Here is a 23708-nt window from a genome sequence, read left to right on the forward strand (position 1 = left end):
TTTTTCTCTCTGTTACTTTTGTTTTCTCTTGTTTCTTATGAGTTTTAGAAGAAAAAAATGGAATTAAAATGCATTACTCCGTAATATTTAACCTAAAGCCAAATTCTTCATGTAATTGTATTATTTCTATTTTAGGGATAGCTAACATTTTATTTTATCAGTAAATATATATTAATGAACCAAATATTTTGAATTAAAGTAACTGATTTTTGTTCTGATCATTATCTAATTATATTTTTTACATTTGACTTTTAAAGTTCAACTTAAGTCAACTTTGAAATTTCTGCCATTTAGTAAAATGTTTACTTTTTAAATGCTATTGTTATATTAGAATTCTGTCTCAAAGGGATAAACAAAGTAAATTTCAAATTTACTATCGTATTCCAAAATTATTAACAATATTTAAAGTATATAATTGAGTATTCACTAAAACGAGCATGATAATTTAGCTACATTAATTAAATAAGAAAAATATGAGAAACCCAGAGTTCAACATGTACATCTGGTCTCCAGTCTATAATCATGCCAAAATCTATTGCTGATTTTATTTAAATCACTACGGTAAAAACTCTTCCTTCTGTCATATGTATTCACCCTTGGTTTCCCAATCGATTTCTATATTTACTTATGTTAGTAGTGAGGAGAGGATTTGATTATAAAAGAAAAGGATTTTAGAAAATATTTCCTAAAATATATTCATTTTCATTTAACATTTTCCATTATTGTCTTAGGACACTTCTTATTTTATTTCTTCATTCATTTAGCTCTTTATGTGTAAACAAGAACTCAGGTTGTGCCAAAGTCTGTGCTAATTTGCTGGAAATACAATGTTAAGTAAGATGATTACTGTCTGTCCTTGTATGGAACTTAAAATATAGTAGGAAAGTTATAATAAAATAAGCTTAAGCTTACAGTATAGTTTGGGAAATGCCACAGTATAGAGAGTACAGTTTTTAAGATAACATCTAGAAAGGACTTCCAATCCAGAATTAGAGAGTCAGAAACAATAAAAAATAAAAAATAGTTTATGAATTTTTATCTTTGCATAGGAGCCATGTTAATTTTCTCTGTAGAGTTCTAACTTTAGTTCAATCTCTGGCCTGCCTGGGCCAAGTTTAGGCATTATTTTTGAAGTCTGATAAATTGTGAATTTAGCACATGGAAAATTCTCTATTTTTTTGTACATTAAAAAATTATTTCCCCATAAAATGAAATTAATATGAAGAGATAAAAAATTAGAATCAGCCAAAGTTGAATCAAGAAAACCACGACATTATTAAAGTGGTAAAATTGTTATTTCCCCAAATGGGATCCCAGCTTGCAAGTCCATGGATTTACTCACAGGACTCCACTAGCTTTTTTTAAAGTAGTAATAAATATATATATATGTATATACACATACATATATATACATATATATGTATTTTTTCCAGCAATATGGCTTTATAGACTAACTCCAACATCTAATTTCTGACTTTCGATTTATAGACCTTCATTTTCAAAGTACATTTTTGGTGTTTTGATTAACAGAAAAGGAGAAAAATTATTCAAAATTTTTAAAATGTAAGAATAGGTTATTTTGAAATGTAAGGTTCATGTGATAAAATAATAAATGGAATCATAAATAATAAAACATTTCTTAACAATCTGCATTCTATTTCGGTGTAACAATCAGATTAACTTTCTTAAAAATGTCTTGATTAGAGAAACAACTAATTACAATGACTGTGGACATTATAAATACAACATCTTATTTTCTTTAAAGCACACCTTCTTTTTGGCAAAACAAGTGCTTTCTCCATTAGACTGAACAATTTAAAACCAAGTTACTTACCTTGTACATGTATGCTGGAATGATTTCATTGAGATTTATGTCTTATACATTTTCTAGATAATCTGTTCGTAGATAAGTAGCTCCTGCCAGTGACATAAAGATGCTACTAAGCAAACAATTTTTATTCTGAATTGCTGAAATACAATACAATAAAATATTTTCACTCACATGCTTGCCATATCTCACATCATCTCAAAGGCTATGATAGTAGTCTAAGACAAAAACACATTTTCTCTGAGAGATTTTAACATCTTACATTAGCCTCAACAGCACAAAACTCTACTTAACCCAAATAACTGGCCCAATGACATTTGACCCTAAACTTACTATTTAATCTGATGTACCCACCAACTTCACAGGATTCTTTTGAAGATCAAATGGGAAGACATGTATGATAGTATTTTTAAAAGTCAGAAGTACATGACAATGGTTATTGCAAAATTACAACTCAAAATAATATATTAAAATCTTTATAGTGATTGATTTTTTTATTATACTTTAAGTTTTAGGGTACATGTGCACATTGTGCAGGTTAGTTACATATGTATACATGTGCCATGCTGGTGCACTGCACCCACTAACTCGTCATCTAGCATTAGTTATATCTCCCGATGCTATCCCTCCCCCTTCCCCCAACCCCACCACAGTCCCCAGAGTGTGATATTCCCCTTCCTGTGTCCATGTGATCTCATTGTTCAATTCCCACCTGTGAGTGAGAATATGCGGTGTTTGGTTTTTTGTTCTTGCGATAGTTTACTGAGAATGATGATTTCCAATTTCATCCATGTCCCTACAAAGGACATGAACTCATCATTTTTTATGGCTGCATAGTATTCTATGGTGTATACGTGCCACATTTTCTTAATCCAGTCTATCATTGTTGGACACTTGGGTTGGTTCCAAGTCTTTGCTATTGTGAATAATGCCGCAATAAACATACGTGTGCATGTTTGTTTATAGCAGCATGATTTATAGTCCTTCAGGTATATACCCAGTAATGGGATGGCTGGGTCAAATGGTATTTCTAGTTCTAGATCCCTGAGGAATCGCCACACTGACTTCCACAATGGTTGAACTAGTTTACAGTCCCACCAACAGTGTAAAAGTGTTCCTATTTCTCCACATCCTCTCCAGCCCCTGTTGTTTCCTGACTTTTGAATGATTGCCATTCTAACTGGTGTGAGATGGTATCTCATTGTGGTTTTGATTTGCATTTCTCTGATGGCCAGTGATGATGAGCATTTTTTCATGTGTTTTTTGGCTGCATAAATGTCTTCTTTTGAGAAGTGTCTGTTCATGTCCTTTGCCCACTTTTTGATGGGGTTGTTTGTTTTTTTCTTGTAAATTTGTTTGAGTTCATTGTAGATTCTGGATATTAGCCCTTTGTCAGATGAGCAGGTTGCAAAAATTTTCTCCCATTTTGTAGGTTGCCTGTTCACTCTGATGGTAGCTTCTTTTGCTGTGCAGAAGCTCTTTAGTTTAATTAGATCCCATTTGTCAATTTTGGCTTTTGTTGCCATTGCTTTTGGTGTTTTATACATGAAGTCCTTGCCCATGCCTATGTCCTGAATGGTAATGCCTAGGTTTTCTTCTAGGGTTTTTATGGTTTTAGGTCTAACGTTTAAGTCTTTAATCCATCTTGAATTGATTTTTGTATAAGGTGTAAGGAAGGGATCCAGTTTCAGCTTTCTACATATGGCTAGCCAGTTTTCCCAGCACCATTTATTAAATAAGGAATCTTTTCCCCATTGCTTGTTTTTCTCAGGTTTGTCAAAGATCAGATAGTTGTAGATATGCGGCGTTATTTCTGAGGGCTCTGTTCTGTTCCATTGATCTATATCTCTGTTTTGGTACCAGTACCATGCTGTTTTGGTTACTGTAGCCTTGTAGTATGGTTTGAAGTCAGGTAGTGTGATGCCTCCAGCTTTGTTCTTTTGGCTTAGGATTGACTTGGCGATGCGGGCTGTTTTTTGGTTCCATATGAACTTTAAAGTAGTTTTTCCCAATTCTGTGAAGAAAGTCATTGGTAGCTTGATGGGGATGGCATTGAATCTGTAAATTACCTTGGGCATTATGGCCAGTTTCACGATATTGATTCTTCCTACCCATGAGCATGGAATGTTCTTCCATTTGTTTGTATCCTCTTTGATTTCCTTCAGCAGTGGTTTGTAGTTCTCCTTGAAGAGGTGCTTCACATCCCTTGTAAGTTGGATTCCTAGGTATTTTATTCTCTTTGAAGCAATTGTGAATGGGAGTTCACTCATGATTTGGCTCTCTGTTTGTCTGTTATTGGTGTATAAGAATGCCTGTGATTTTTGTACATTGATTTTGTATCCTGAGACTTTGCTGAAGTTTCTTATCAGCTTAAGGAGATTTTGGGCTGAGACAATGGGGTTTTCTAGATATACAAGCATGTCATCTGCAAACAGGGACAATTTGACTTCCTCTTTTCCTAATTGAATACCCTTTATTTCCTTCTCCTGCCTAATTGCCCTGGTCAGAACTTCCAACACTATGTTGAATAGGAGTGGTGAGGGAGGGCATCCCTGTCTTGTGCCAGTTTTTAAAGGGAATGCTTCCAGTTTTTGCCCATTCAGTATGATATTGGCTGTGGGTTTGTCATAGATAGCTCTTATTATTTTGAAATACGTCCCATCAATACCTAATTTATTGAGAGTTTTTAGCATGAAGGGTTGTTGAATTTTGTCAAAGGCTTTTTCTGCATCTATTGAGATAATCATGTGGTTTCTGTCTTTGGCTCTGTTTATATGCTGGATTACATTTACTGATTTGCATATATTGAACCAGCCTTGCATCCCAGGGATGAAGCCCCGTTGGTCGTGGTGGATAAGCTTTTTGATTGCTGCTGGATTCATTTTGCCAGTATTTTATTGAGGATTTTTGCATCAATGTTCATCAAGGATATTGGTCTAAAATTCTCTTTTTTGGTTGTGTCTCTGCCTGGCTTTGGTATCAGAATGATGCTGGCCTCATAAAATGAGTTAGGGAGGATTCACTCTTTTTCTATTGATTGGAATAGTTTCAGAAGGAATGGTACCAGTTCCTCCTTGTACCTCTGGTAGAATTCGGCTGTGAATCCATCTGGTCATGGACTCTTTTTGGTTGGTAAGCTATTAATTATTGCCACAATTTCAGCTCCTGTTATTGGTCTATTCAGAGATTCAACTTCTTCCTGGTTTAGTCTTGGGAGAGTGTATGTGTCCAGGAATTTATCCATTTCTTCTAGATTTTCTAGTTTATTTGCGTAGAGGTGTTTGTAGTATTATTCTCTGATGGTAGTTTGTATTTCTGTGGGATCGGTAGTGATATCCCCTTTATCATTTTTTATTGCGTCTATTTGATTCTTCTCTCTTTTTTTCTTTATTAGTCTTGCTAGAGGTCTATCAATTTTGTTGATCCTTTCAAAAAACCAGCTCCTGGGTTCATTAATTTTTTGAAGGCTTTTTGTGTCTCTATTTCCTTCAGTTCTGCTCTGATTTTAGTTATTTCTTGCCTTCTGCTAGCTTTTGAATGTGTTTGCTCTTGCTTTTCTAGTTCTTTTAATTGTGATGTTAGGGTGTCAATTTTGGATCTTTCCTGCTTTCTCTTGTGGGCATTTAGTGCTATAAATTTCCCTCTACACACTGCTTTGAATGCGTCCCAGAGATTCTGGTGTGTTGTGTCTTTGTTCTCGTTGGTTTCAAAGAACATCTTTATTTCTGCCTTCATTTCGTTATGTACCCAGTAGTCATTTAGGAGCAGGTTGTTCAGTTTCCATGTAGTTGAGCGGTTTTGAGTGAGATTCTTAATCCTGAGTTCTAGTTTGATTGCACTGTGGTCTGAGAGATAGTTTGTTATAATTTCTGTTCTTTTACATTTGCTGAGGAGACCTTTACTTCCCAGTATGTGGTCAATTTTGGAATAGGTGTGGTGTGGTGCTGAAAAAGATGTATATTCTGTTGATTTGGGGTGGAGAGTTCTGTAGATGTCTATTAGGTCCACTTGGTGCAGAGCTGAGTTCAATTCCTGGGTATCCTTGTTGACTTTCTGTCTCGTTGATTTGTCTAATGTTGACAGTGGGGTGTTAAAGTCTCCCATTATTAATGTGTGGGAGTCTAAGTCTCTTTGTAGGTCACTCAGGACTTGCTTTATGAATCTTGGTGCTCCTGTATTGGGTGCATATATATTTAGGATAGTTAGCTCTTCTTGCTGAATTGATCCCTTTACCATTATGTAATGGCCTTCTTTGTCTCTTTTGATCTTTGTTGGTTTAAAGTCTGTTTTATCAGAGACTAGGATTGCAACCCCTGCATTTTTTTGTTTTCCATTGGTTTGGTAGATCTTCCTCCATCCTTTTATTTTGAGCCTATGTGTGTCTCTGCATGTGAGATGGGTTTCCTTAATGCAGCACACTGATGGGTCTTGACTCTTTATCCAATTTTCCAGTCTGTGTCTTTTAATTGGAGCATTTAGTCCATTTACATTTAAAGTTAATATTGTTATGTGTGAATTTGATCCTGTCATTATGAAGTTAGCTGGTTATTTTGCTCGTTAGTTGATGCAGTTTCTTCCTAGTCTGGATGGTCTTTACATTTTGGCATGATTTTGCAGCTGCTGGTACCAGTTGTTCCTTTCCATGTTTAGTGCTTCCTTCAGGAGCTCTTGTAAGGCAGGCCTGGTGGTGACAAAATCTCTCAGCATTTGCTTGTCTGTAAAGTATTTTATTTCTCCTTCACTTGTGAAGCTTAGTTTGTCTGGATATGAAATTCTGGGTTGAAAATTCTTTTCTTTAAGAATGTTGAATATTGGCCCCCACTCTCTTCTGGCTTGTAGGGTTTCTGCCGAGAGATCTGCTGTTAGTCTGATGGGCTTCCCTTTGAGGGTAACCCGACCTTTCTGTCTGGCTGCCCTTAACATTTTTTCCTTCATTTCAACTTTGGTGAATCTGACAATTATGTGTCTTGGAGTTGCTCTTCTCGAGGAGTATCTTTGTGGCATTCTCTGTATTTCCTGAATCTGAACGTTGGCCTGCCTTGCTAGTTTGGGGAAGTTCTCCTGGATAATATCCTGCAGAGTGTTTTCCAACTTGGTTCCATTCTCCCCATCACTTTCAGGTACACCAATCAGACGTAGATTTGGTCTTTTCACATAGTCCCATATTTCTTGGAGGCTTTGCTCATTTCTTTTTATTCTTTTTTCTCTAAACTTCCCTTCTCGCTTCATTTCATTCATTTCATCTTCCATTGCTGACACCCTTTCTTCCAGTTGATCGCATCGGCTCCTGAGGCTTCTGCATTCTTCACATAGTTCTCGAGTGTTGGTTTTCAGCTCCATCAGCTCCTTTAAGCGCTTCTCTGTATTGGTTATTCTAGTTATACATTCTTCTAAATTTTTTTCAAAGTTTTCAACTTCTTTGCCTTTGGTTTGAATGTCCTCCTGTAGCTCAGAGTAATTTGATCGTCTGAAGCCTTCTTCTCTCAGCTCGTCAAAATCATTCTCCATCCAGCTTTGTTCCATTGCTGGTGAGGAACTGCGTTCCTTTGGAGGAGGAAAGGTGCTCTGCTTTTTAGAGTTTCCAATTTTTCTGTTCTGTTTTTTCCCCATCTTTGTGGTTTTATCTACTTTTGGTCTTTGATGATGGTGATGTACAGATGGGTTTTTGGCATGGATGTCCTTTCTGTTTGTTAGTTTTCCTTCTAACAGAGAGGACCCTCAGCTGCAGGTCTGTTGGAGTACCTTGCCGTGTGAGGTGTCAGTGTGCCCCTGCTGGGGGGTGCCTCCCAGTTAGGCTGCTTGGGGGTCAGGGGTCAGGGACCCACTTGAGGAGGCAGTCTGCCCGTTCTCAGATCTCCAGCTGCGTGCTGGGAGAACCACTGCTCTCTTCAAAGCTGTCAGACTGGGACATTTAAGTCTGCAGAGGTTACTGCTGTCTTTTTGTTTGTCTGTGCCCTGCCCCCAGAGGTGGAGCCTACAGAGGCAGTCAGGCCTCCTTGAACTGTGGTGGGCTCCACCCAGTTGGAGCTTCCCGGCTGCTTTGTTTACCTAAGCAAGCCTGGGCAATGGCAGGCGCCCCTCCCCCAGCCTCGCTGCCGCCTTGCAGTTTGATCTCAGACTGCTGTTCTCGCAATCAGGGAGACTCCGTGGGCGTAGGACCCTCCGAGCCAGGTGTGGGATATAATCTCGTGGTGCGCCGTTTTTTAAGCCCATCGGAAAAGCGCAGTATTCGGGTGGGAGTGACCCGATTTTCCAGGTGCCGTCTGTCACCCCTTTCTTTGAGAAAGGGAACTCCCTGACCCCTTGCGCTTCCCAAGTGAGGCAATGCCTTGCCCTGCTTCGGCTGGCGCACGGTGCACGCACCCACTGACCTGCGCCCACTGTCTGGCACTCCCTAGTGAGATGAACTCGGTACCTCAGATGGAAATGCAGAAATCACCCATCTTCTGCGTTGCTCACGCTGGGAGCTGTAGACCTGAGCTGTTCCTATTCGGCCATCTTGGCTCCTCCGCCTAGTGATTGATTTTTAACCATAACTGCTGAATATTTTTTTTCTGTACCATCACCTCTGGAATCATCTATAATGTTTTGCATTCTTATAGTTATTAAAACTGTAGTCCAGTTGGAAGTTTTAATTTCAATCTCAATTTCAGGTTTGCAGTGACCCATGGTTGCTTTAATATAGACAAAGTGATCATGCTATTACTTTGATTCACAGGAACACCCCTTCTTTAAGAACCTACTTCTCAGGGCTGCAGGATCATTTTTTTTTTTTTTAACCTTCAGTGTTGGTCATTACTGTATTGCTGCATCTACACTAACCTGTTCATCAGTACCTTCTGTGAATGTCAAGCATCAAATAGCTGGTGGTTGTTTCACTTTTGAGTTATCTGGAAAGCCCTGAAGCCCACCTCAAATGGGATTCAACTTATACCTGACTAGTTATGCAAGATTCACCAGGTTCCCTCTACCCACTGACTGGTACTCTATTGTGAAGTATAGTTACCGAAGCTGATGTTTGGGTATCTTTGGTTGTGTTCCTTGAATAAAAGGAAACTCTCACATGCTGATCACAGCACATGATGAGAATGTGCACTGCTCCACTGCATGCCATTCTCTCATCCCCGCCACCTGCCTAATTCCTTTCCTTCCTGCTCAGGTAGCACAGAGTCTGATCTGATAAGCCATTGCCTAAGCAAACATCCAACTGGGAAATGAAAGCAACTCTACAGCTTTAAAGGCATCCCTATTCCCTGTACTATTCCTCTTGGAGTTTCCTTCTCATTTGGCAAAATGAAGATTCAAGCACATAGAAATACACATGGATCTGACAATTGAAACCATAGACGTCTATCCTATCCTATCTCCCAAAGAGAGTTAATTGATTCTTCATTCACCAAATACTCATCCAGTGTCAACTGTGGACCAATCAGAATACAAAGGTCTGGAGATAAAATATGTAAAGTTAGACTTGATTACTATCTTAAAATTCAACAGTCTTGGGGAGAGTGAATGGCAAATATTGACCACACAATAAATCCAAAGTTATATCTTGTGATTTTGTTTCTTCTAATGATGGATCACTAAACAACACTAAAATAACATCATATTGTTTCAGCAACATTACGAATATATCAAATCAGTATAATATTGAGGAAAAATAAAGCGAGATAGAAAGAATATGAACATTGAGAAAACTAATCTTTGGTGTTAGAATCAAGATTGTGGTTTCCTTTGGGGAGAATGGTGGATAGCTTCAGAATTGGCTCAAAGGGATATCTGAGGAACTGGTAATGTTCTAATTTTTGGCAAGTTGTTAGTTATATGGATGTGTCTTCTTTATTATATTATTATATTAGGGCACAAACCTTCAGCTTTGTGCATTATTTAATATGCTGTGGACTGAATCTCTCGACTCTCCAAATTCATTTGTTGAAGCCCCAATTTCCCAATATGACTGTAGTTGGATGCAGTTTATAAGGAAATAAAGTTAAATGAGATCATAAAAGTGGGACCCTAACCTGATAAGGTAGGTGAGTTTGTAAGAAGAAACAGGAAAAGACGTTTCCCTCTCTCTTCATGCATTTACACACAGGGGAAAGGCTATGTGAGCACATAGAGATGACACCTGCCTATGAGCCAAAAGATGTCTCAAAATGAACCTATCTTGCCAGCACCTTAATCTTGGACTATCCAGCCTTCAGAGCTGTGAGAAATAATTACTTTAAATATAAATGGATAAAACTCTCCAATCAAAAGGCATAAAGTGGCAGAAAGGATTAAGAAAACAAAACAAGGCAATAAGCAGTGATATGCTGTCTCAGAAGACTCACTATATATTTAAGGACACACACACACTGAAAGTGAAGGATGGAAAAAGATATCCCATGAAAATGGTAATCAAAGGAAATCAAGAGTATCTACTTTTATATCAGACAAAATAGAATTTAAGCAAAAACTTTATAGAGACAAATAAGGTCATAATATGATGATAAAAGGGTCAATTCAACAGGGAGATAAAATAATTATAATCATATTCACACCTAACATTAGAGAACCTAAATATATAAAGCAAGATCCAAAGGGAAAAATCGACTAGTGGGAGACTCAGTACTTTACTTTAGATGATGTATATAACATCCAGACAGAAATCAATAAACCATTAACTTGAACAAAACTATGGGCCAAATAAAACAAATAGACATATACAGAACTTTCCACCCAAAAGCATTAGAATACGCATTCTTCTAACAACACAGAAAACATTCTTCAGGATAGATTAATAATTAGGTTACAAAACAAGACTTAACAACATTTAAGATCAAAATCATTTCAAGTATCTTTTACAACCACAATTGAATGAAACTAGAAATCAGTAACAATAAGTAAACAGGAAATTTCACAAATATATGGAAACTAAACAATACATTTTTTAACAACCATTGGGTCAAAGAGAAAATCAAAAAGAATTTTTTAAAACTCTCAAGACTAACAGGCATGGTGGCACATCCCTGTAATCCCAGCACTTTGGGAGACCAACATGGACCGATTGCTTGAGAGTAGGAGCTCAAGACTAGCCTGGGAAACATGATGAAACCCTGTCTCCACAAAAAAATATAAAAAATTAGTCAGGCCAGATGCGATGGCTCACGCCTGTAATCCCAGCACTTTGGGAGGTCAAGGCGGGCGGATCAAGAGGTCAGGAGATCGAGACCATCCTGGCTAACACGGTGAAAACCCGTCTCCACTAAAAATACAAAAAGTTAGCCAGGCGTGGTGGTGGGTGCCTGTAGTCCCAGCTACTTGGGAGGCTAAGACAGGAGAATGGCGTGAACCCGGGAGGCGGAGGTTGCAGTGAGCCGAGATCGCGCCACTGCACTCCAGCCTGGGCGACAGAGCAAGACTCTGTCTCAAAAAATGAAGTAGCAAATGCAAAGATTGAATCAGTAACCAAAAACATTCCAACAAATAAAAACCCAGTACCAGATGGCTTCACTGGTGAATTCTACCAAACCTTCAAAGAATAATTAATATCATTTTTTCTTAAACTATTACAAAAATAAACAGAAGAGTAAACACTTCCAAACTCATTTGACACCATCATCACTCTGATACCAAATTCAGATAAAACACCACAAGAAGTAAATCCACACACTTATAGTCAACTGATGTTTAACAAAGGTGCCAAGAACACACAGTGGGGAAAGAATGATCTCTTCAATAAATAGTATAGGGAAAATGGGATATTCACATGATATTGGAATGATATTGGATACTTATCTCACACTATGCACAAGAGAATGATATTGGATACTTATCTCACACTGTGCACAAAAATAAACTTAAAATGGATTTAAGACTTAAATGTGAGACACGAAACAGCAAACTACTAGAAGATAGCACAGGGAAAAAGCTTATTAACGGTTGTCTGGGCAATGATGTTTTTATCTATACCACTAAAATCATGGGAAATGAAAGTAAAAGTAGATTAAATAGAACTACCTCAAATAAAAATATTCTGCACAGCAAAAGAAGCAATTAGCAGAGTAAAAAAGGAACCTTTGGAATGGGAGAAAATATGTGCAAGCCTTGTATCTGGTAAGAGATCAATATCCAAACTATATAAGGAACTCCAAATGATAGCAAAAAACAACCCAATTAAAAAACGGGCAAAGAATCTGAATAAATATTTTTCAAAATAAAAAATCTGGAAATAGCCAACAGGCATATTAAACAGTATTCAATTTCACTAGGGAAGGCAAATCAAAGCCATAATGAGATATCACCTCATACCAGTTAGAATGACTACTATCTAAAAAACAAAAAATAATGAGTGCTGGTGAGGATGCAGACAAAAGAAAACATTTTACACACTAATCATGGGAATGTAAATTATTACAGACATTATGGAAAACAATATGGAGTTTCCTCAAAATGTTTAAAATAGAACTACCATGGGAGTATAAATCAGTTCAACCATTGTGGGAAACAGTGTGGCAATTCCTCAAGGATCTAGAACCAGAAATACCAATTGATCCCGCAATCCCATTACTTCGCATATACCCAAAGGATATACTATAAAGACACACACACATGTATGTTTATTGCAGCACTATTCACAATAGCAAAGACTTGGAACCAACCCAAATGCCCATCAATGATAGACTGGAACCAACCCAAATGCCCATCAATGATAGTATTCCATGGATACGCCATGGAATACTATGAAGCCATAAAAAAGGATGAGTTCATGTCCTTTGCAGGGACATGGATGAAGCTAGACATCATTCTCAGCAAACTAACACAGGAACAGAAAACGAAACACCACATGTCACTCATAAGGGACTTGAACAACAAGAGCACATGGACACAGGGAGGGGAACATCACACAGTGAGGCCTGTCTGGGGGTCGGGGGCTAGGGGAGGGATAACATTAGGAGAAATACCTAATGTAGATGACGAGTTGATGGCTGCAGCAAACCACAATGGCATGTGTATACCTATGTAACAAACCTGCATGTTCTACACATGTATCCCAGAACTTAAAGTATAATAATAATAAAACAAAAATAATTTCAAGAAAAGATCAAATTTATGGCACTGGAAAGAAAAAACTGTGAATTCGGATATGGAGCTTGCAGATATAAGGCTCTATTAGTACTTCAGAATAATATAAGAAATATAAGATGCCGCTTATCAGCCTCTGTCTGCTAGACAATAGGGCTTCTAAGAATCCTAGTGGTGTGGTTCTACAGTACTTCGACTCTCAGTTCAAGGGAGAGTGGGGCCTAAATGAAAAAGCTACGTAGGTGTGACTTTTGTCTGCTTGAGTAGATTATACCTGATGCACAAGAAAGCTGCATCCTGGGTACACGAAGATAAAAATGTACCTCTTAATTCTAAGGATCATAGTTCAAGAGTAACTCCTTCTCAGGAGCCTGAGCCACATTCATATCTCATTTTAATGATTTCTTGAAGTTAGAACATCTGATAAAATTGTTCAGGGTCCTAGAGGGAGGTCAGTGTACTTTACATGGGACAGGAGTATAAATAATTGTAGGCAAAAGGCTGACTAATAGGTTTAAAGATGACAGCATATTCTTCTGCCTTGAGTGGTCAAGTTTATTTTACCGTCAATCGAATCTGGGTGACCCGGTGACTGTTTACCTAATAGAAGGTGATAGAAGTAATTCTTAGCCAGTTGCAGGCTTAAGTCTTAAGAAGATCTAGGCCACTTTTACTTTTGCACTTTGGAGAGCTTTGAGCCACCACGTAAGAAGTATAACATCACTGCAGGAGGGAATATGTTGCGAGAATATGGCCAGTGGAAAGGGCTTATGAATACATGGATACAAGAGAAACCCACTGCTATAGTATCCCCATCAGGTCTCCAGACAACTCCAGCTCCAACTACAATTTGAGGGCAACTGCATGAGCAACCTTAAGTAACACAAGCAGAACTTCCCATCAAGCTGAGAAAACCGACACAACTGTGAGGGAAAACCAATGATGGTGTTTTATACACACTTTTCAGGTGGTTTATTATATAACAATGAATAATTGGAGTATTCCCTACCACTGTTACTAGTTAACATTGTTTTAAAAATTCTTGCCAATGTCAATTGTCAAAATAAAGATATAATAAATATCAAAATTGGAAGAAAAATGTAAAATTATTATTCTTAGTACATATGATTGTATGACTGGAAAATTTATGAGATATTATAAATATTTGGTAAGTTAGTTGTTCTCAAAATAAATATATAAAAACTATCTTTCTTATTATACAACAACCATTTAGAAATACAATGGAACAATGTTATTTATAAAAATAATTAAAAGATAAAATATCTAGAAATAAACCTAACAAGAACTTTAAAATATTTAGGTGAAGAAATTTTACAACTGTTTCAGGATATAAAAGAAGATGAAAATATGTAATGCATATCTTTTTCTTGTTTGAAAATATTCAGTATTTTTTGTTTAAATTATTTGTGTAGTAGTCAATAAATAAAATGTGCTCCACATAAAATGTGATCCAAATAAAATGTGATCCACATACTAACAAAGTTTTTCTCAAATGTGATACAATTATGCTATATTCATCAGGAAAAACAGTCATGAGAAAAATATAAGGGAAACTATACAAATAATATTTATGAGACAGAACTAGAACAACCACATTTAGATACACAACATAAAGTTATAATATTAAGTTCTGTGTTGAGAGAAGGATAATAAATGAGAGACTAAAATCCAGAGAAAGATGTAATAGATAGAAAATGTGGGAAAATGTTGTTTATTTAGTCCTAGCTGGGGCAACTGGCTACCCCAATAAAGTTATATCTCAACTTCTTTCTTTATACTAAAATAAATTCCAGATGGCTCAGAGATTTAAATATAAAAAAGAAACCATAAATGTGCCAAAGAAATAGAAAAGTTTCTTCACAATTTTCAAATAAAAAGATCTTTTCCATGTGATATAAAACTTATGGAATAATTTGGTAAAATTTGCCAAAATTAGAATTTAAATAATTTTAAACTCAGCAATTCAAAGTTTAGGCATTTATTCTACAGTTATATTTATTTAAGTAAGCAAAGTACAGTTATGTTTCATACATTTACAAAAATATTATAAAATGTTCATCATAGCATTGTTTTGAAAAGGAACAAATAATCTAAATGTCCACCACTAAGGGAATTATTAAGTAAATTTTGATTAGTCTGTATAGTGGAAAGAAATACAGTTCCTTAGAAAACGACAAAATTCTCTATGCTCAGATAGAGAAAGCTATCTATAACATGTTAAAAAAAACAAGGCTCAGAAAATTATATAAAATATGATCCTCTTTACACAAAAAGTACATATAATGTACTGGTAGATGAAAAATATATTTCTAGAAGGTTTAATGAGAAATAGTTTAGTTTGGACATGCTATGAATCCATGCATTATCTCTTTTGTGTTTTCATTTTGTTTTACTTTTGTTTCTTTTATTTCCTTCTCCCTAATCTTATTATCTTCCCCTCCATTTCCAACTCTTGCTTATTTAATTTATATAGGTGCTAAGTATTCTCTTGTTTCTTCTTTCTTTATTATGTTTTACAAATTCTTCCAGAATGATAAATACCATTCATTTTAAATTGTCTTTCATAATTTCATTATTTGAAGCTACCACATTTATCTAGCCACTTTGCTGAGTTGACATTGACGTTTCCAACTCTTTGTTACTAAAATAATGCAGCAAAGATTATCATCCCCATGGCTACTTATTCAACGCTGAGAGAAATCTCTAAAAGTATAATGTGGGGGTGGAATTGCAGGACTGTACTGTTTATTCATATCCAATGCATGCCTCCAAACTACTACAAAATGCCTGACTAGTTTCCATGCCATCATTGGCAGTGCCTAAGGGGCTATTCTTGTCATTACATCCTCATCAGCTCCTGGTAATAATTCACTATTAAATTTTGCTAATTAGACAGTAAAAATGAGCATGTTTTAGAATTTTTACTTTTGTTTGCTTAAAATGATGCTGATAATCTCTTTATATTTGTATTATCTTTTAAAATTTTGCTTTTTATGTGTTTCATACTCATTTTATTTTTCTATTGTGTTTCTGCATTTTATTGTTGACTTTCAAAATATTTGTATTGGAATTCACATATATATTTATATGTACATACATAGAGAGAAAGAGTTAACTTTTGTATTTATAGTTATTTCCTTTTTTTGTCTAACTTTTATTTTAAGCTCAGGGGTACATGTGCATGTGTGTTACATGGGTAAATTGTGTGTTGTGTGGGGGGGTTTCCTCACCTGTGTAATAAACATTTTGAAATCTTACACTTCTCCTGCCCTCCACCCTCAAGCAGGACCCAGTAATTATTGTTTCTTTCTTTGTGTCCATGTATTTTCATCATTTAGCTCCCACTTAAAAGTGAGAACATGTGGTATTTGGTTTTTGGCTTCTGCATTAATTCACTTAGGATAATGGCCTCCAGCTCCATCCATGTTCCTCCAAAGGACATGACCTCTTTCCTTTTTATGGCTATGTAGTATTCCATGGGATCTATGTACCACATTTTCTTTATTCAGTACACTATTGATGGGCATCTAGGTTGACTCCATGTCTCTGCTATTGTCAATAGTGCTGCAATGAACATGTACATGCACATGTCTTTATGGTAGAATGATTTACATTCCTTTGGGTTTATACCCAGTAATGGGATTGCTGGGTTGAATGGTAGTTCAACTCTTAGTTCTTTGAGAAATCTCCAGACTACTTTCCATGGTGGCTGAACTAATTTACATTACCACTAGTAGTGTATAATCAATCAGTTTTCTCCACAACCTCACCAGCATCTTCACTGGTGTTAGAGGTACATCTCATTGTGGTGTTCATTTGCATTTCTTTAATGGCTAGTGAAGTTGAACAGTTTTCATATGCTTTTCGGCCATGTGTATGTCTTCTTTTGAGAAGTGGCTGTTCAGGTCCTTTGCCCATTTTTTATTGATGTTATTTTTTTGCTTGTTAGTTTGCTTAAGTTCCTTATAGATTCTGGGTTATAGAACTTTGTGGGAACATCCTTTGCGAATATTTTTTCCCATTCTGTAGGTTGTCTGTTTACTTTGTTGATAGTTTCTTTTGCTCTGCAGAAGCTCTTTAGTTTTATTAAGTCCCATGTTCCAATTTTTGCTTTTGTTGCAATTGCTTTTGGTGTCTGTGTAACGAAATCTTTGCCAGGGCCAATGTCTAGAATGGCATTTCCTAGGTTTCCTTCTAGAGTTTTTATAGTCTTAGGTTTTAAGTCCTTAATCCACCTTGAGTTGATTTTGTATATGGTGAAAGGAAGGGTTGAGTTTCAATCTTCTGCATGTGGCTTACCAGTTATCCCTGCAGCATTTAATGAATAAGGAGTTCTTTCCCCATTGGTTGTTACTGTCTACTTCGTCAAAGATCATATGTTATAGGTGTGTGGCTCTACTTCTGGATTCTCTAACCCATTCCATTGGTCTATGTGTCTGTTTTGGTACCAGTACTATGATGTTTTAGTTACTATAGCCTTGTAGTGTTGGAAGTTGGGTAGTGTGATGTCTCTGTCTTTGTTCTTTTTTCTTAGGATTGCTTTGGCTATTCAGGCTCTTTTTTGGTTTCTTATGAATTTTAGAATAGGTTTTTCTAAGTCTGTGAAAAATGTCTTTGGTAGTTTGATGGAGACAACATTGAATCTGCTTTGGGTAGTATGGCCATTTTAACAATATTGATTTTTTTCTATCCATGAGCATGGAATATTTATTTATTTATTTGTGCTTATTTGAGCCATGTTTTATAATTCTCATTGTAGAGATTTTTCACCTTACTGGTTGGCTGTATTCCTAGGTATTTTATTCTTTTTCTGGCTATCATGAATGGGACCGTGTTCTTGATTCATCTCTCAGCTTGGATGTTGTTGGTTTTTCAGAAATGCTACTGAATTCTGAAATTTTGAAGTTGTTTATCAGATCTAGGAGCTTTTGGGCAGGGCTACGGTGTTTTTTAGGTATGAAATAATATTCTGTGAAAAGAGATAATATAACTATTCTCTTCCTATTTACATGCCTTTTATTTCTTTCTCTTGCTGGATTGCTGTGGCTAAGACTTCTGGTACTATATTGAATAGGAGTCGTAATGGACATCCTTGTTTTATTCTAGTTCCAAGGGAATGCTTCCAGTTTTTCCTCATTTAGTATAACATTAGCTGTGGGTTTATCATAGATAGTTCTTAATATGTTGAGGTATTTTTCTTTGATGCCTGTTTTGTTGAGGGTTTAACACAAAGATATATTGAATTTTATTGAAAGCCATTTCTGCATATATTGAGGTAATCATGTGGTTTTTGTTTTTAGTTCTGTTTATGTGATGTGTCTGTTCTCATGCTGCTACAAAGAAATACCCAAGACTGGCTAATTTATAAAGAAAGGAGGTTTAATTGACTGACAGATCTGTGTACCTAGGGAGCCCTCAGGAAACTTACAATCATGGCAGAAGGCACCTCTTCACAGAGCAGGAGGAGAGAGAGAGTGAGTGCCGAGTGAAGGGGACACTCTTTTTTTTTTTTTTTTTTTTTTTTTGAGATGGAGTTTCACTCTTGTTGCCCAGGCTGGAGTGCAATGGCACGACCTCGGCTCACCACAACGTCTGGCTCCTGGTTCCAAGTGATTCTCCTCCCTCAGCCTCTCCAGTGGCTGGGATTACAGGCATGCGCCACCACGCCTGACTAATTTTGTATTTTTAGTAGAGACGAAGTTTCTCCATATTGGTCAGGCTGGTCTCGAACTCCCGACCTCAGATGATCCCCCCACCTTGGCCTCCCAAAGTTCTGGAATTACAGGCATGAGCCACCACAGCTGGCTGCAAAGGGGGCACTCTTATAAAACCCTTACAAAACCATCAGATTTCATGAGAACTCACTCACTATCATCAGAACAGCATGAAGGAAACCATATGTATGATTCCATTATCTGCACCTGGTCCTGCCCTTGACACATGGGGATTATTACAATTCAAGGTGAGATTTGGGTGGGGACAGAGAGCCAAACCATATCATGATGAATCACATTTATTTATTTGTGTATGTTGAACCAACCTTGCACCCCAGAAATAAAGCCTATTTGTTCACAGTAGATTAGCTTTTTGATGTGCTGCTGGATTTCCTTTGCTAGTATTTTGTTGAGGATTTTCATATCTGTGGTCATCAGGGATGGTGGCCTGAAGTTTTCTGTATTTGTTGTTTCTCTGCCAGGTTTGGGTATCAGGATAATGCTGGCCTCATTGAGTGGGTTAGGGAAAATCTCTCCTCCTTAATTTTTTGGAATAATTTCAGTAGGATTGGTACTAGTTCTTCTTTGTATATTTGGTAGAATTTGGCTGTGAATTTGTTTAGTCCTGGCTTTTCTGGTTAGTAGGCTTTTTCTGGTTTTATTACTGATTCAATTTTGGAACTTGTTATTGGTCTGTTCAGAGTTTCAGTTTCTTCCTGGTTCAATCTTGGGAGGTCATATGTTTCCAGGAATTTATTAGTTTCTTCTAGGTTTTCTAGTTTGTGTGCATATAGGTATTCATAATTGTCTCTGCAGAATTTTTGCATTCTTATGGGGTCAGTGGTAATGTTCTCTTTGCCATTTCTGATTGCTTTCTATGTAGCTTCTCCTTTTTTTTCTTTATTAGTCTCCTAGTGGCCTATCAATATTATTTATTTTTCCATAAAAAACCCAGCTTTTGGTTTCATTGATTTTTTGTGTGGTTTTTTTACCTCTCTATTGCATTCAGTTAATCTCTGATTTTGGTTATTTCTTTTCTTCTGCTAGCTTTGTGGTTGGTTTGTCCTTATTTTTTTAGTTGCTCTAAGTGTGATGTTAGGTTGTCAATTTGAGGTCTTTTTAATATTTTTTAAAAATTTCAATAGGTTTATTGGGATCAGGTGGTATTTGATTACATGAATAACTTCTTTAGTAGTGATTTCTGAGATTTTGGTGCACCTATCACCCAAGCAGTGTATACTGTACCCATTGTGTAGTATTTTATCCCTCATTCCCCTCCCGCCCTTTCCCCCATGTCCCCAAAGTCCATTGTATCATTCTTACACCTTCATGTCCTCATAGCTTAGCTCCAAGGTATGACTGAGGACTTACCATGTTTGGATTTCCATTGTCTAGTTACTTCACTTAGAATAATGGTCTCCAATTCTATTAAGCTTGCTACAAATGCCATTATTTCATTCCTTTTTATGCCTGAGTAGGACTTCATGATGTTTGTGTGTGTGTGTATATATATATACAAATATATATATACACAAATATTTATATAATTGTGTATATATATATCATATTTTCTTTATTTACTTTTTGATTGATGGACATTTGTGCTGGTTCCATATTTTTGCAATTGTAAATTGTGCTGCTATAAACATGCATGTGCAAGTATCGTTTTCATATAATGACTTCCTTTCCTCTGGGTACATACCCAGGAGTGGGATGCTGGATTAAATGGTAGATCTTATTTTAGTTCTTTAAGGAATCTCTACACTGGTTTCCATAGTGTTATACTAGTTTACATTCCCTCCAACAGTGTAAAAGTTTTCCTTTTTTCACCACATCTGCGCCAAAGTGTATTATTTTCTTTATTATAGCCATTCTGGCAGGAGTAAAGTAGTATTGCATTTTGGTTTTCATTTGCATTTCCCTGATAAATAGTGAAGTTAAACATTTTGATATGTTTTTGGCCACTTGTACATCTTCTTTTTAGAATTTTCTACTCATGTCCTTAGCCCACTTTTTGATGGTATTGTTTGTTTTTTGATTGCTGATTTCTTTGAGTTCTTGTAGATTCTGGATATTAGTCCTTTGTCAGATATATAGATTGTGAAGATTTTTCTCCCACTCTGTGAGTTGTCTGTTAGCTCTTCTGACTATTTCTTTGGCTGTGCATAAACTTTTTAGTTTAATTAAGTCCCATTTACTTATCTTTGTTTTGTTGTGTTTGCTTTTGGGTTCTTGGTCATGGAGTCTTTGCCTAAGCCAACGCCCAGAAGGGTTTTTCCAATGTTATCTTCTCGAGTAGAAGGTTTTTTCCATTGTTGTCTTCTAGAATGTTTATGGTTTCAGGTCTTAGAGTTAAGTCTTTGTTCTATTTTCATAGATTTTGGTTTAAGGTGAGAGATGAGAATCCAGTTTCATTCCTCCACATGTGACTTGCCAATTATCCCAGCACCATTTGTTGAATAGGGTGTCCTTTCTCACCTTTATGTGTTTGTTTGCTTTGTTGAAGATCAGTTGGCTGTATTTGGTTTTATTTATGGGTTCTCTATTCTGTGCCATTGGTCTACATGCCTATTTTTATACCAGAACCATGCTGTGTTGATGACTATGGCCTTATAGTATAGTTTGAAGTCAGATAATGTGATGCCTCCAGATTTGTTCTTCTTGCGTAGTCTTGCTTTGGTTGTTTTTTGAGCTATTTTTTGGTTCCATATGAATTTTAGGACTGTTTTTTTCAAGTTCTTTCAAGAATGATGGTGGTAGTTTGATGTGAATTGCATTGAACTTGTATATTGCTTTTGGCAGCATGGTAATTTTCACAATATTGATTCTACTCATTTATGAGCATGGGATGTGTTTCCATTTGTTTGTGTTATCTGATTTTGTTCAGCAGTGTTTTGCAGTTTTCCTTGTTGAGGTCTTTCACATCCTTGGTTAGGTAAATTCCTAAGTGTTTTTGTTTTTGTTTTTGTTTCAGCTATTGGGGTTGAGTTCTTGATTTGATTCTCAGTTTCATTGCTGTTGGTGTATAACAGAGCTACTGATTTGTGTACATTAATTTTGCATCCTGAAACTTTGTTGAACTGATTTACCAGTTCTAAGGGTTTTTTGGATGAGTCTTTAGGGTTTTCTAGGTATACGATTGTATCATCAGCAAACAGCAACAGTTTGAATTCATTACCGATTTGGATTACCTTTATTTCTTTCTCTTGTCTGATTGCTCTGGCCAGGACTTCCAGTACTATGTTGAATAGAGGTGGTGAAACTGAGCATCCTTGTTTTGTTTCAGTTTTCAGGTGGAATGCTTTCAACTTTTCCCCATTCAGTACAATGTTGGCTGTGGGGTTTTCATAGACGGCTTTTATTACCTTAAGGTATGTCCCTTCTATGCTGATTTTGCTGAGGGTTTTAATCATAAAGAGGTGCTGGATTTTGTCAAACTCTTGTTCTGCATCTATTGACATGATCATGTGATTTTTGTTTCTAATTCTGTTTATGTGGTGTATCACATTTATTGACTTACATATGTTAAACCATCCCTGTGTCCTGGGTATGAAACCCACTTGATCATGGTGGCTTATCTTTTTGATATGCTGTTGGAATCGTTTTGGTAGTATTTTGTTGAGAATTTTTACATCTATGCTCATCAGGAATATTGATCTGTAGTTTTCTTTTTTTGTTATATCCTTTTCTGGTTTTGATATTAGGGTTATACTGGCTTCATAAAATTATTTAGAGAGAATTCATTCTTTCTCCATCTTTTGGAATAGTGTCAATAGTATTGGAATCAACTCTTTGAATGTCTGATTGAATTCAGCCATGAATCCATCTGGTTTTGGACATTTTTTGGGGGTGGATAATTTTTTAAATTACCATTTTAATCTTTCTGCTTGTTATTGGTCTGTTCAGAGATCCTCTATCTTTTTGGTTTAATCTAGCAAAGTTGTATATTTCTAAAAATTTATTAATCTCTTCTAGGTTTGCTAGTGTATGTGCATAAAGGTGTTCATAGTAGCCTTGAATAATCTTTTGTATTTCTGTGGTATCAGTTGTAGTTTTTCCCATTTTGTTTCTAATTGAGCTTATTTGGATCTTCTCTATTCTTTTCTTGGTTAATCTCATTAATGGTCTATTTCAAAGAAGCAGTTTTTTGTTTCCTTTTTCTTTTGTATTTTTTTTTCATTTCAATTTCATTTAGTTCTGCTCTGACATTCGTTATTTCTTTTCTTCTGCTGGGTTTGGGTTTGGATTGTTCTTGCTTCTACAGTTCCATGAAGTGTGACCTTAGATTGTCTATTTGTGCTCTTTCATACTTTTTGAGGTAGGCATTTAATGCTATGAACTTTTCTCTTAGCACTGCCTTTGTCGTATACCAGAAAATTTGATAAGTTGTGCAATTACTTTGTTCAGTTCAAAGAATTTTTAAATTTCCATCTTGGTTTTATTTTTGACCCAGTGAGCATTCAGGATCAGGTTATTTAATTTCTATGTATTTGCACGGTTACAAAGGTACCTTTTGGAGTTGATTTCCAATTTTATTCCACTGTGGTCCAAGAGAGAACTTGATATAATTTCAGTTTTCTTAAATTTGTTGAAACTTGGTTTGTGGCCTCTCATATGGTCCATCTTGGAGAATGTTCTATGTGCTGATGAATAGAATATATTTTCTGCAGTTGTTGGGTAGAATGTTCTGTAAATATAATATCTGTTCAGTCTATTAATTGTAGGGTATAGATTAAGTTTTTTTTGTTGACTTTCTGTCTTTCTGTCTAGTTCTGTCAGTGGAGTATTGAAATTCCCCATCATTTTTGTGTTGCCATGTATCTCATTTCTTAGAAGCAGTCATTGTTTTATAAATTTGGGAACTCCAGGGGTAGGTGCATATATATTTAAGTTTGTGATATTTTTCTGTTGGACTAGTCCTTTTATCATTATATAATGTCCCTCTTTGTCTTTTTTAGCTACTGTTGCTTTAAAGTTTTTTTTTTTTTTAATCTGGTATAGGAATAGCTACTCCTCTGCTTTTGGTGTCCATTTGCATGGATTATCTCTTTCGGCCCCTTTACCTTAAGTTTATGTGA

Source organism: Pan troglodytes, chromosome 2 (assembly GCF_028858775.2).
Source record: "Pan troglodytes isolate AG18354 chromosome 2, NHGRI_mPanTro3-v2.0_pri, whole genome shotgun sequence".
NCBI lineage: Eukaryota > Metazoa > Chordata > Mammalia > Primates > Hominidae > Pan > Pan troglodytes.